This window comes from Pseudophryne corroboree, chromosome 9 (genome assembly GCF_028390025.1).
Source record: "Pseudophryne corroboree isolate aPseCor3 chromosome 9, aPseCor3.hap2, whole genome shotgun sequence".
In the NCBI taxonomy this organism is placed as follows: domain Eukaryota; kingdom Metazoa; phylum Chordata; class Amphibia; order Anura; family Myobatrachidae; genus Pseudophryne; species Pseudophryne corroboree.
In genome coordinates, this window is record NC_086452.1 from 303,255,827 (window position 1) to 303,265,403 (window position 9,577).

Here is a 9,577-nt window from a genome sequence, read left to right on the forward strand (position 1 = left end):
ACACCGTTCTGTTGATGCATTCCATTTTCAAATGTATTCATTTATGTACCAGTAGTTAGAAGTAGAAAAGTTCTAACAGAAACATCAAAGCTCATCTACAGCCACACCACGCTGGATACGCCCAAATTCATCTGATCTTGCAAGCTAAGCAGTGTTGGGTCTGGTTAGTACTTGGATGGGAGACCACCTGGGAATGCAAGGTGCTGTAGGTATTTTTATACTGCCAACACCGTTCTATTGATGCATTCTATTTTCAAACTTATTCATTTATTTACCAGTAGTTAGAAGTAGGAAAGATCTAACAGAAACCGCAAAGCTCATGTACAGCCTCACCACACTGGATACACCCAATCTCATCTGATCTTGGAAGCTAAGTAGTGTTGGGCCTGGTTAGTACTTAGATGGGAGAACACCTGGGAGTACAAGGTGATGTAGGTATATTCATACTGCCAACACCGTTCTGTTGATGCATTCCATTTTCAAACTTATTCATTTATGTACCAGTAGTTAGAAGTAGAAAAGTTTTACCAGAAACCACAAAGCTCATCTACAGCCACACCACACTGTATATGCCCAATCTCATCTGATCTTGGAAACTAAGTAGTGTTGGGCCTGTTTAATGCTTGGGTGGGAGACCACCTGGAAATACAAGGTGCTGTAGGTATTTTTATACTGCCAACACCGTTCTGTTGATGCATTCCATTTTCAAACTTATTCATTTATGTACCAGTAGTTAGAAGTAGAAAAGATCTAACAGAAGCCACAAAGCTCATCTACACCCACACCACGCTGGATATGCCCAAACACATCTGAACTTGGAAGCTAAGCAGTGTTGGGCCTGGTTAGTACTTGTTAGGGAGACCACCGGTGAATACAAGGTGCTGTAGGTATTTTTATACTGCCAACACCGTTCTGTTGATGCATTCCATTTTCAAACTTATTCATTTATGTACCAGTAGTTAGAAGTAGAAAAGATCTAACAGAAGCCACAAAGCTCATCTACACCCACACCAAGCTGGATATGCCCAAACTCATCTGAACTTGGAAGCTAAGCAGTATTGGGCCTGGTTAGAACTTGTATGGGAGACCACCTGGGAATACAAAGTGCTGTAGATATTTTTATACTGCCAACACCGTTCTGTTGATGCATACCTTTTTCAAACGTATTCATTAATGTACCAGTAGTTAGAAGTAGAAAAGTTCTACCAGAAACCACAAAGCTCATCTACAGCCACACCACATTGGATACACCCAATCTCATCTGATCTTGGAAATTAAGCAGTGTTGGGCCTGGTTAGTACTTGCATGGGAGACCACCTGGGAATACAAGGTGCTGTAGGTATTTTTATACTGCCAACACCGTTCTGTTGATGCATTCCATATTCAAACTTATTCATTTATGTACCAGTAGTTAGAAGTAGGAAAGATCTAACAGAAACCACAAAGCTCCTCTACAGGCACACCACACTGGATACACCCAATCTCATCTGATCTTGGAAACTAAGCAGTATTGGGCCTGGTTAGAACTTGTATGGGAGACCACCTGGGAATACAAAGTGCTGTAGATATTTTTATACTGCCAACACCGTTCTGTTGATGCATACCTTTTTCAAACGTATTCATTAATGTACCAGTAGTTAGAAGTAGAAAAGTTCTACCAGAAACCACAAAGCTCATCTACAGCCACACCACACTGTATACGCCCAATCTCATCTGATCTTGGAAGCTAAGCAGTGTTGGGCCTGGTTAGTACTTGAATGGGAGACCACCTGGGAGTACAAGGTGATGTAGGTATTTTCATACTGCCAACACTGTTCTGTTGATGCATTCCATTTTCAATCTTATTCATTTATGTACCAGTAGTTAGAAGTAGAAAAGTTCTACCAGAAACCACAAAGCTCATCTACAGCCACACCACACTGTATACGCCCAATCTCATCTGATCTTGGAAACTAAGTTTTGTTGGGCCTGTTTAGTTCTTGGGTGGGAGACCACCTGGAAATACAAGGTGCTGTAGGTATTTTTATACTGCCAACACTGTTCTGTTGATGCATTCCATTTTCAATCTTATTCATTTATGTACCAGTAGTTAGAAGTAGAAAAGTTCTACCAGAAACCACAATGCTCGTCTAAAGCCACACCACGCTGGATACGCCCAAACTCATCTGATCTTGGAAGCTAAGCAGTGTTGGGTTTGGTTAGTACTTGGATGGGAGACCACCTTGAAATACAAGGTGCTGTAGGTATTTTTTTACTGCCAACACCGTTCTGTTAATGCATTCCATTTTCAAACTCTTTCATTTATTTACTAGTAGTTAGAAGTAGAAAAGTTCTAACAGAAACAGCAAATATCATCTACAGCCACAACACACTGGATACACACAATCTCATCTGAACTTGGAAGCTAAGCAGTGTTGGGCCTGGTTAGTAATTGGATGGGAGACCACCTGGGATTACAGGGTGCTGTAGGTATTTTTATACTGCCAACACCGTTCTGTTGATGCATTCCAATTTCAAACTTATTCATTTATGTACCAGTAGTTAGAAGTAGGAAAGATCTAACAGAAATCACAAAGCTCCTCTACAGCCACACAACACTGGATACGCCCAATCTCATCTGATCTTGGAAAATAAGCAGTATTGGGCCTGGTTAGTACTTGGATGGGAGACCACCTGGGAATACAAAGTGCTGTAGGTGTTTTTATACTGCCAACACCGTTCTGTTGATGCATACCATTTTCAAACTTATTCATTTATGTACCAGTAGTTAGAAGTAGAAAAGTTCTAATAGCAACCACAAAGCTTATCTACAGCCACACCACACTGTATACACCCAATCTCATTTGATCTTTGAAGCTAAGCAGTGTTGGGCCTGGTTAGGACTTGAATGGGAGACCACCAGGGAGTACAAGGTGATGTAGGTATTTTTATAGTTCCAACACTGTTCTGTTGATGCATTCCATTTTCAAACTCTTTCATTAATTTACCAGTAGTTAGAAGTAGAAAAGTTCTAACAGAAACAACAAAGCTCATCTACAGCCACACCACGCTGGATATACCCAATCTCATCCGATCTTTGAAATTAAGCAGTGTTGGGCCTGGTTAGTACTTGGATGGGAGACCACCTGGGAGTACAAGGTGCTGTAGGTATTTTTATACTGCCAACACCGTTCTGTTGATGCATTCCATTTTCAAACTTATTCATTTATGTACCAGTAGTTAGAAGTAGAAAAGTTCTAACAGAAACCACAAAGCTTATCTGCAGCCACACCACGCTGGATATGCCCAATCTCATCAGTTCTAGAAAGCTAAGCAGTATTGGGCCTGGTTAGTACTTGGATGGGAGACCACCTGGGAATACGAGGTGCTGTAGGTATTTTTATATTGCCAACACTGTTCTGTTGATGCATACCATTTCCAAACTTATTCATTTATGTACCAGTAGTTAGAAGTAGAAAAGTTCTAACAGAAACCACAAAGCTCATCTACAGCCACACCACACTGGATATGCCCAATCTTATCTGATCTTGGAAGCTAAGAAGTGTAGGGCATGGTTTGTACTTGTATGGGAGACCACCTGGGAATGCAAGGTGATGTAGGTATTTTTATACTGCCAACATCGTTCTGTTGATGTATTCTATTATCAAACTTTTTCGTTTATTTACAAGTAGTTAGAAGTAGAAAAGTTCTAACAGAAACCGCAAAGCAAATCTACTGCCACACCACACTGTGTACGCCCAATCTCATCTGATCTTGGAAGCTAAGCAGTGTTGGGCCTATTTAGTACTTGGATGGGAGACCACCTGGGAATATGAGGTGCTGTAGGTATTTTTATACTGCCAACACAGTTCTGTTGATGCATTCCATTTTCAAACTTATTCATTTATGTACCAGTACTTAGAAGAAGAAAAGTTCTAACAGAAACCACATAGCTCATCTACAGCCACACCACACTGGATACGCCCAATCTCATATCTCATCTGAACTTGGAAGCTAAGTAGTGTTGGGCCTTGTTAGTACTTGGGTGGGAGACCACCTGGGAATACAAGGTGCTCTAGGTAATTTTATACTGCCAACACCGTTCTGTTGATGCATTCCATTTTCAAACTTATTCATTTATGTACCAGTAGTTAGAAGTAGGAAAGATCTAACAAAAACCACAAAGCTCATCGACAGCCACACCACACTGGATACGCCCAATCTCATCTGATCTTGGATGCTAAGTAGTGTTTGGCCTGGTTAGTACTTGGATGGGGGACCACCTGGGAATAGAATGTGCTGTAGGTATTTTTATACCAACACCGTTCTGTTGATGCATTCCATTTTCAAACTTATTCATTTATGTACCAGTAGTTAGAAGTAGAAAAGTTCTAACAGAAACCACATAGCTCATCTACAGCCACACCACACTGGATACGCCCAATCTCATATCTCATCTGAACTTGGAAGCTAAGTAGTGTTGGGCCTGGTTAGTACTTGGGTGGGAGATCACCTGGGAATACAAGGTGCTGTAGGTATTTTTATACTGCCAACACCGTTCTGTTGATGCATTCCATTTTCAAACTTATTCATTTATGTACCAGTAGTTAGAAGTAGGAAAGATCTAACAGAAACCACAAAGCTCATCTACAGCCACACCACACTGGATACGCCCAATCTCATCTGATCTTGGAAATTAAACAGTATTGGGCCTGTTTAGTACTTGGATGGGAGACCACCTGGGAATACAAGGTGCTGTAGGTATTTTTATACTGCCAACACCGTTCTGTTGATGCATTCCATTTTCAAACTTATTCATTTATTTACCAGTAGTTAGAAGTAGAAAAGTTCTAACAGAAACCGCAAAGCAAATCTACTACCACACCACACTGTATACGCCCAATCTCATCTGATCTTGGAAGCTAAGCAGCGTTGGGCCTATTTAGTACTTGGATGGGAGACCACCTGGGAATACGAGGTGCTGTAGGTATTTTTATACTGCCAACACTGTTCTGTTGATGCATACCATTTTCAAACTTATTCATTTATGTACCAGTAGTTAGAAGTTTCAAAGTTCTAACAGCAACCACAAAGCTCATCTACAGCCACACCACGCTGGATATACCCAATCTCATCTGATCTTTGAAATTAAGCAGTGTTGGGCCTGGTTAGTACTTGGATGGGAGACCACCTGGGAGTACAAGGTGCTGTAGGTATTTTTATACTGCCAACACAGTTCTGTTGATGCATTCCATTTTCAAACTCTTTTATTTATTAACCAGTAGTTAGAAGTAGAAAAGTTCTAACAGAAACCAAAAAACTCATCTACAGCCACACCACACTGGATACGCCCAATCTCATCTGATCTTGGAATCTAAGCAGTGTTGGGCCTGGTTAGTACTTGGATGGGAGACCACCTGGGAGTACAAGGTGCTGTAGGTATTTTTATACTGCCAACACCGTTCTGTTGATGCATTCCATTTTCAAACTCTTTCATTTATTTACCAGTAGTTAGAAGTAGAAAAGTTCTAACAGAAACCGCAAAGCAAATCTACTGCCACACCACACTGTATACGCCCAATCTCATCTGATCTTGGAAGCTAAGCAGTGTTTGGCCTATTTAGTACTTGGATGGGAGACCACCTGGGAATACGAGGTGCTGTAGGTATTTTTATACTGCCAACACCGTTCTGTTGATGCATTCCATTTTCAAATTTATTCATTAATGTACCAGTAGTTAGAAGTAGAAAAGTTCTAACAGAAACCACGAAGCTCATCTACAGCCACACCACGCTGGATACGCCCAAACTCATCTGATCTTGGAAGCTAAGCAGTGATGGGTCTGGTTAGTACTTGGGTGGGAGACCACCTGGGAATACAAGGTGCTGTAGGTATTTTTATACTGCCAACACAGTTCTGTTGATGCATTCCATTTTCAAACTCTTTCATTTATTTACCAGTAATTAGAAGTAGAAAAGTTCTAACAGAAACAACAAAGCTCAGCTACAGCCACACAACACTGGATACACGCAATCTCATCTGATCTTGGTAGTTAAGCAGTGTTGGGCCTGGTTAGTACTTGGATGGGAGACCACCTGAAAATACAGGGTGCTGTAGGTATTTTTATACTGCCAACACCGTTCTGTTGATGCATTCCATTTTCAAACTTATTCATTTATGTACCAGTAGTTAGAAGTAGGAAAGATCTAACAGAAACCACAAAGCTCATCTACAGCCACACAACACTGGATATGCCCAATCTCATCTGATCTTGGAAACTAAGCAGTATTGGGCCTGGTTAGTACTTGGATGGGAGACCACCTGGGAATACAAGGTGCTGTAGGTGTTTTTATACTGCAAACACCATTTTGTTGATGCATTCCATTTTCAAACTTATTCATTTATGTACCAGTAGTTAGAAGTAGAAAAGTTCTAACAGAAACCATAAAATTCATCTACAGCCACACCACACTGGATATGCCCAATCTCATCTGATCTTGGAAGCTAAGAAGCGTTGGGCATGGTTTGTACTTGTATGGGAGACCACCTGGGAATGTAAGGTGATGTAGGTATTTTATACTGCCAACATCGTTCTGTTGATGTATTCTATTTTCAAACTTTTTCATTTATTTACCAGTAGTTAGAAGTAGAAAAGTTCTAACAGAAACCGCAAAGCAAATCTACTGCCACACCACACTGTATACGCCCAATCTCATCTGATCTTGGAAGCTAAGCGGTGTTGGGCCTATTAAGTACTTGGATGGGAGACCACCTGGGAATACGAGGTGCTGTAGGTATTTTTATACTGCCAACACCGTTCTGTTGATGCATTCCATTTTCAAACGTTTTCATTTATTTACCAGTAGTTAGAAGTAGAAAAGTTCTAACAGAAACAACAAAGCTCATCTACAGCCACACCATGCTGGATATGTCCAAACTCATCTGATCTTGGAAGCTAAGTAGTGTTGGGTCTGGTTACTACTTGGATGGGAGACCACCTGGGAATGCAAGGAGCTGTAGGTATTTTTATACTGCCAACACCGTTCTGTTGATGCATTCCATTTTCAAACTTATTCATTTATGTACCAGTAGTTAGAAGTAGAAAAGTTCTAACAGAAACCACAAAGCTCATTTACAGCCACACCACACTGGATACGCCCAAACTCATCTGATCTTGGAAGCTAAGCAGTGTTGGGCCTGGTTAGTACTTGGATGGGAGACCACCTGGGATTACAGGGTGCTGTAGGTAATTTTATACTGCCAACACCGTTCTGTTGATGCATTCCATTTTCAAACTTATTCATTTATGTACCAGTAGATAGAAGTAGGAAAGATCTAACAGAAACCTCAAAGCTCATCTACAGCCACACAACACTGGATACGCCAAATCTCATCTGATCTTGGAAGCTAAGCAGTATTGTGCCTGGTTAGTACTTGGATGGGAGACCACCTGGGAATACAAGGTGCTGTAGGTGTTTTTATACTGCCATCACCATTTTGTTGATGCATTCCATTTTCAAACTTATTCATTTATGTACCAGTAGTTAGAAGTAGAAAAGTTCTAACAGAAACCACAAAGCTTATCTACAGCCACACCACACTGGATATGCCCAATCTCGTCTTATCTTGGATGCTAAGCAATGTTGAGCATGGTTTGTACTTGTATGGGAAACCACCTGGGAATGCAAGGTGCTGTAGGTATTTTTATACTGCCAACATCGTTCTGTTGATGTATTCTATTTTCAAACTTTTTAATTTATTTACCAGTAGTTAGAAGAAGAAAAGTTCTAACAGAAACCGCAAAGCAAATCTACTGCCACACCACACTGTATACGCCCAATCTCATCTGATCTTGGAAGCTAAGCGGTGTTGGGCCTATTTAGTACTTGGATGGGAGACCACCTGGGAATACGAGGTGCTGTAGGTATTTTTATACTGCCAACACCGTTCTGTTGATGCATTCCATTTTCAAACTTATTCATTTATGTACCAGTAGTTAGAAGTAGAAAAGTTCTAACAGAAACCACAAAGCTCATCTACAGCCACAGCACGCTGGATACGCCCAAACTCATCTGATCTTGGAAGCTAAGCAGTGTTGGGTCTGGTTAGTATTGGGATGGGAGACCACATGGGAATACAAGGTGCTGTAGTTAATTTTATACTGCCAACACCGTTCTGTTGATGCATTCCATTTTCAAACTTATTTATTTGTGTACCAGTAGTTAAAAGTAGGAAAGATCTAACAGAAACCACAAAGCTCGTCTACAGCCACACCACACTGGATATGCCCAATCTCATATGATCTTGGATGTTAAGCAGTGTTGGGACTGGTTAGTACTTGGATGGGAGACCACCTGGGAATACAAGGTGCTGTAGATATTTTTATACTGCCAACACCGTTCTGTTGATGCATACCATTTTCAAACTTATTCATTTATGTACCAGTAGTTAGAAGTAGAAAAGTTCTAACAGCAACCACAAAGCTCATCTACAGCCTCACCACACTGGATACACCCAATCTCATCTGATCTTGGATGCTAAGCAGTGTTGGGCCTGGTTAATACTTGTATGGGAGACCACCTGGGAGTACAAGGTGATGTAGGTATATTCATACTGCCAACACCATTCTGTTGATGCATTCCATTTTCAAACTTATTCATTTATGTACCAGTAGTTAGAAGTAGAAAAGTTCTAACAGAAACCACAAAGCTCATCTACAGCCACACCACACTGGATATGCCCAATCTCGTCTGATCTTGGAAGCTAAGCAGTGTTGGGTCTGGTTACTACTTGGATGGGAGACCACCTGGGAGTACAAGGTGATGTAGGTATATTCATACTGCCAACACCATTCTGTTGATGCATTCCATTTTCAAACTTATTCATTTATGTACCAGTAGTTAGAAGTAGAAAAGTTCTAACAGAAACCACAAAGCTCATCTACAGCCACAGCACGCTGGATACGCCCAAACTCATCTGATCTTGGAAGCTAAGCAGTGTTGGGTCTGGTTAGTATTGGGATGGGAGACCACATGGGAATACAAGGTGCTGTAGTTAATTTTATACTGCCAACACCGTTCTGTTGATGCATTCCATTTTCAAACTTATTTATTTGTGTACCAGTAGTTAAAAGTAGGAAAGATCTAACAGAAACCACAAAGCTCGTCTACAGCCACACCACACTGGATATGCCCAATCTCATATGATCTTGGATGTTAAGCAGTGTTGGGCCTGGTTAATACTTGTATGGGAGACCACCTGGGAGTACAAGGTGATGTAGGTATATTCATACTGCCAACACCATTCTGTTGATGCATTCCATTTTCAAACTTATTCATTTATGTACCAGTAGTTAGAAGTAGAAAAGTTCTAACAGAAACCACAAAGCTCATCTACAGCCTCACCACACTGGATACACCCAATATCATCTGATCTTGGAAACTAAGTAGTGTTGGGCCTGTTTAGTACTTGGGTGGGAGACCACCTGTAAATACAAGGTGCTGTAGGTATTTTTATACTGCCAACACCGTTCTGTTGATGCATTCCATTTTCAAACTTATTCATTTATGTACCAGTAGTTAGAAGTAGAAAAGTTCTA

At 40.9% G+C, this 9,577-nt stretch overlaps 5 non-coding genes and 36 pseudogenes across 5 annotated transcripts; all 41 read left to right on the plus strand.

The window, feature by feature from the left end:
• The first annotated feature begins 93 nt into the window (after positions 1-93).
• On the plus strand, positions 94-212 carry LOC134962280 (5S ribosomal RNA; annotated as a pseudogene).
• Positions 213-319: 107 nt separating this feature from the next.
• On the plus strand, positions 320-438 carry LOC134963347 (5S ribosomal RNA; annotated as a pseudogene).
• A 107-nt stretch (positions 439-545) lies between these two features.
• On the plus strand, positions 546-664 carry LOC134962822 (5S ribosomal RNA; annotated as a pseudogene).
• A 107-nt stretch (positions 665-771) lies between these two features.
• LOC134964149 (5S ribosomal RNA) lies at positions 772-890 on the plus strand (annotated as a pseudogene).
• Positions 891-997: 107 nt separating this feature from the next.
• Positions 998-1,116, plus strand: LOC134964802 (5S ribosomal RNA; annotated as a pseudogene).
• Positions 1,117-1,223: 107 nt separating this feature from the next.
• On the plus strand, positions 1,224-1,342 carry LOC134962680 (5S ribosomal RNA). The gene has a single exon (XR_010188053.1). It is a non-coding gene; the product is annotated as a 5S ribosomal RNA (ribosomal RNA).
• Positions 1,343-1,449: 107 nt separating this feature from the next.
• On the plus strand, positions 1,450-1,568 carry LOC134964713 (5S ribosomal RNA; annotated as a pseudogene).
• Positions 1,569-1,675: 107 nt separating this feature from the next.
• LOC134959713 (5S ribosomal RNA) lies at positions 1,676-1,794 on the plus strand (annotated as a pseudogene).
• A 107-nt stretch (positions 1,795-1,901) lies between these two features.
• LOC134964252 (5S ribosomal RNA) lies at positions 1,902-2,020 on the plus strand (annotated as a pseudogene).
• Positions 2,021-2,127: 107 nt separating this feature from the next.
• Positions 2,128-2,246, plus strand: LOC134963975 (5S ribosomal RNA; annotated as a pseudogene).
• Positions 2,247-2,353: 107 nt separating this feature from the next.
• On the plus strand, positions 2,354-2,472 carry LOC134962357 (5S ribosomal RNA; annotated as a pseudogene).
• A 107-nt stretch (positions 2,473-2,579) lies between these two features.
• On the plus strand, positions 2,580-2,698 carry LOC134963995 (5S ribosomal RNA; annotated as a pseudogene).
• A 107-nt stretch (positions 2,699-2,805) lies between these two features.
• Positions 2,806-2,924, plus strand: LOC134963295 (5S ribosomal RNA; annotated as a pseudogene).
• Positions 2,925-3,031: 107 nt separating this feature from the next.
• On the plus strand, positions 3,032-3,150 carry LOC134962482 (5S ribosomal RNA). The gene has a single exon (XR_010188033.1). It is a non-coding gene; the product is annotated as a 5S ribosomal RNA (ribosomal RNA).
• Positions 3,151-3,257: 107 nt separating this feature from the next.
• Positions 3,258-3,376, plus strand: LOC134963014 (5S ribosomal RNA; annotated as a pseudogene).
• Positions 3,377-3,483: 107 nt separating this feature from the next.
• Positions 3,484-3,602, plus strand: LOC134964536 (5S ribosomal RNA; annotated as a pseudogene).
• A 107-nt stretch (positions 3,603-3,709) lies between these two features.
• On the plus strand, positions 3,710-3,828 carry LOC134959579 (5S ribosomal RNA; annotated as a pseudogene).
• Positions 3,829-3,935: 107 nt separating this feature from the next.
• LOC134961094 (5S ribosomal RNA) lies at positions 3,936-4,061 on the plus strand (annotated as a pseudogene).
• A 107-nt stretch (positions 4,062-4,168) lies between these two features.
• On the plus strand, positions 4,169-4,287 carry LOC134964037 (5S ribosomal RNA; annotated as a pseudogene).
• Positions 4,288-4,391: 104 nt separating this feature from the next.
• On the plus strand, positions 4,392-4,517 carry LOC134961139 (5S ribosomal RNA; annotated as a pseudogene).
• A 107-nt stretch (positions 4,518-4,624) lies between these two features.
• LOC134959860 (5S ribosomal RNA) lies at positions 4,625-4,743 on the plus strand (annotated as a pseudogene).
• A 107-nt stretch (positions 4,744-4,850) lies between these two features.
• On the plus strand, positions 4,851-4,969 carry LOC134960817 (5S ribosomal RNA; annotated as a pseudogene).
• A 107-nt stretch (positions 4,970-5,076) lies between these two features.
• Positions 5,077-5,195, plus strand: LOC134963775 (5S ribosomal RNA). The gene has a single exon (XR_010188154.1). It is a non-coding gene; the product is annotated as a 5S ribosomal RNA (ribosomal RNA).
• Positions 5,196-5,302: 107 nt separating this feature from the next.
• On the plus strand, positions 5,303-5,421 carry LOC134964120 (5S ribosomal RNA). The gene has a single exon (XR_010188186.1). It is a non-coding gene; the product is annotated as a 5S ribosomal RNA (ribosomal RNA).
• Positions 5,422-5,528: 107 nt separating this feature from the next.
• LOC134960523 (5S ribosomal RNA) lies at positions 5,529-5,647 on the plus strand (annotated as a pseudogene).
• Positions 5,648-5,754: 107 nt separating this feature from the next.
• Positions 5,755-5,873, plus strand: LOC134960021 (5S ribosomal RNA; annotated as a pseudogene).
• A 107-nt stretch (positions 5,874-5,980) lies between these two features.
• LOC134961561 (5S ribosomal RNA) lies at positions 5,981-6,099 on the plus strand (annotated as a pseudogene).
• A 107-nt stretch (positions 6,100-6,206) lies between these two features.
• LOC134960602 (5S ribosomal RNA) lies at positions 6,207-6,325 on the plus strand (annotated as a pseudogene).
• Positions 6,326-6,432: 107 nt separating this feature from the next.
• LOC134964674 (5S ribosomal RNA) lies at positions 6,433-6,551 on the plus strand (annotated as a pseudogene).
• Positions 6,552-6,657: 106 nt separating this feature from the next.
• On the plus strand, positions 6,658-6,776 carry LOC134959775 (5S ribosomal RNA; annotated as a pseudogene).
• Positions 6,777-6,883: 107 nt separating this feature from the next.
• LOC134964654 (5S ribosomal RNA) lies at positions 6,884-7,002 on the plus strand (annotated as a pseudogene).
• A 107-nt stretch (positions 7,003-7,109) lies between these two features.
• Positions 7,110-7,228, plus strand: LOC134960119 (5S ribosomal RNA; annotated as a pseudogene).
• A 107-nt stretch (positions 7,229-7,335) lies between these two features.
• Positions 7,336-7,454, plus strand: LOC134962985 (5S ribosomal RNA; annotated as a pseudogene).
• Positions 7,455-7,787: 333 nt separating this feature from the next.
• On the plus strand, positions 7,788-7,906 carry LOC134959158 (5S ribosomal RNA). The gene has a single exon (XR_010187234.1). It is a non-coding gene; the product is annotated as a 5S ribosomal RNA (ribosomal RNA).
• Positions 7,907-8,013: 107 nt separating this feature from the next.
• Positions 8,014-8,132, plus strand: LOC134962338 (5S ribosomal RNA; annotated as a pseudogene).
• Positions 8,133-8,239: 107 nt separating this feature from the next.
• LOC134960635 (5S ribosomal RNA) lies at positions 8,240-8,358 on the plus strand (annotated as a pseudogene).
• A 107-nt stretch (positions 8,359-8,465) lies between these two features.
• On the plus strand, positions 8,466-8,584 carry LOC134962184 (5S ribosomal RNA; annotated as a pseudogene).
• Positions 8,585-8,691: 107 nt separating this feature from the next.
• LOC134962026 (5S ribosomal RNA) lies at positions 8,692-8,810 on the plus strand (annotated as a pseudogene).
• A 107-nt stretch (positions 8,811-8,917) lies between these two features.
• On the plus strand, positions 8,918-9,036 carry LOC134962339 (5S ribosomal RNA; annotated as a pseudogene).
• Positions 9,037-9,143: 107 nt separating this feature from the next.
• LOC134963224 (5S ribosomal RNA) lies at positions 9,144-9,262 on the plus strand (annotated as a pseudogene).
• A 107-nt stretch (positions 9,263-9,369) lies between these two features.
• On the plus strand, positions 9,370-9,488 carry LOC134963663 (5S ribosomal RNA; annotated as a pseudogene).
• Positions 9,489-9,577: the final 89 nt, after the last annotated feature.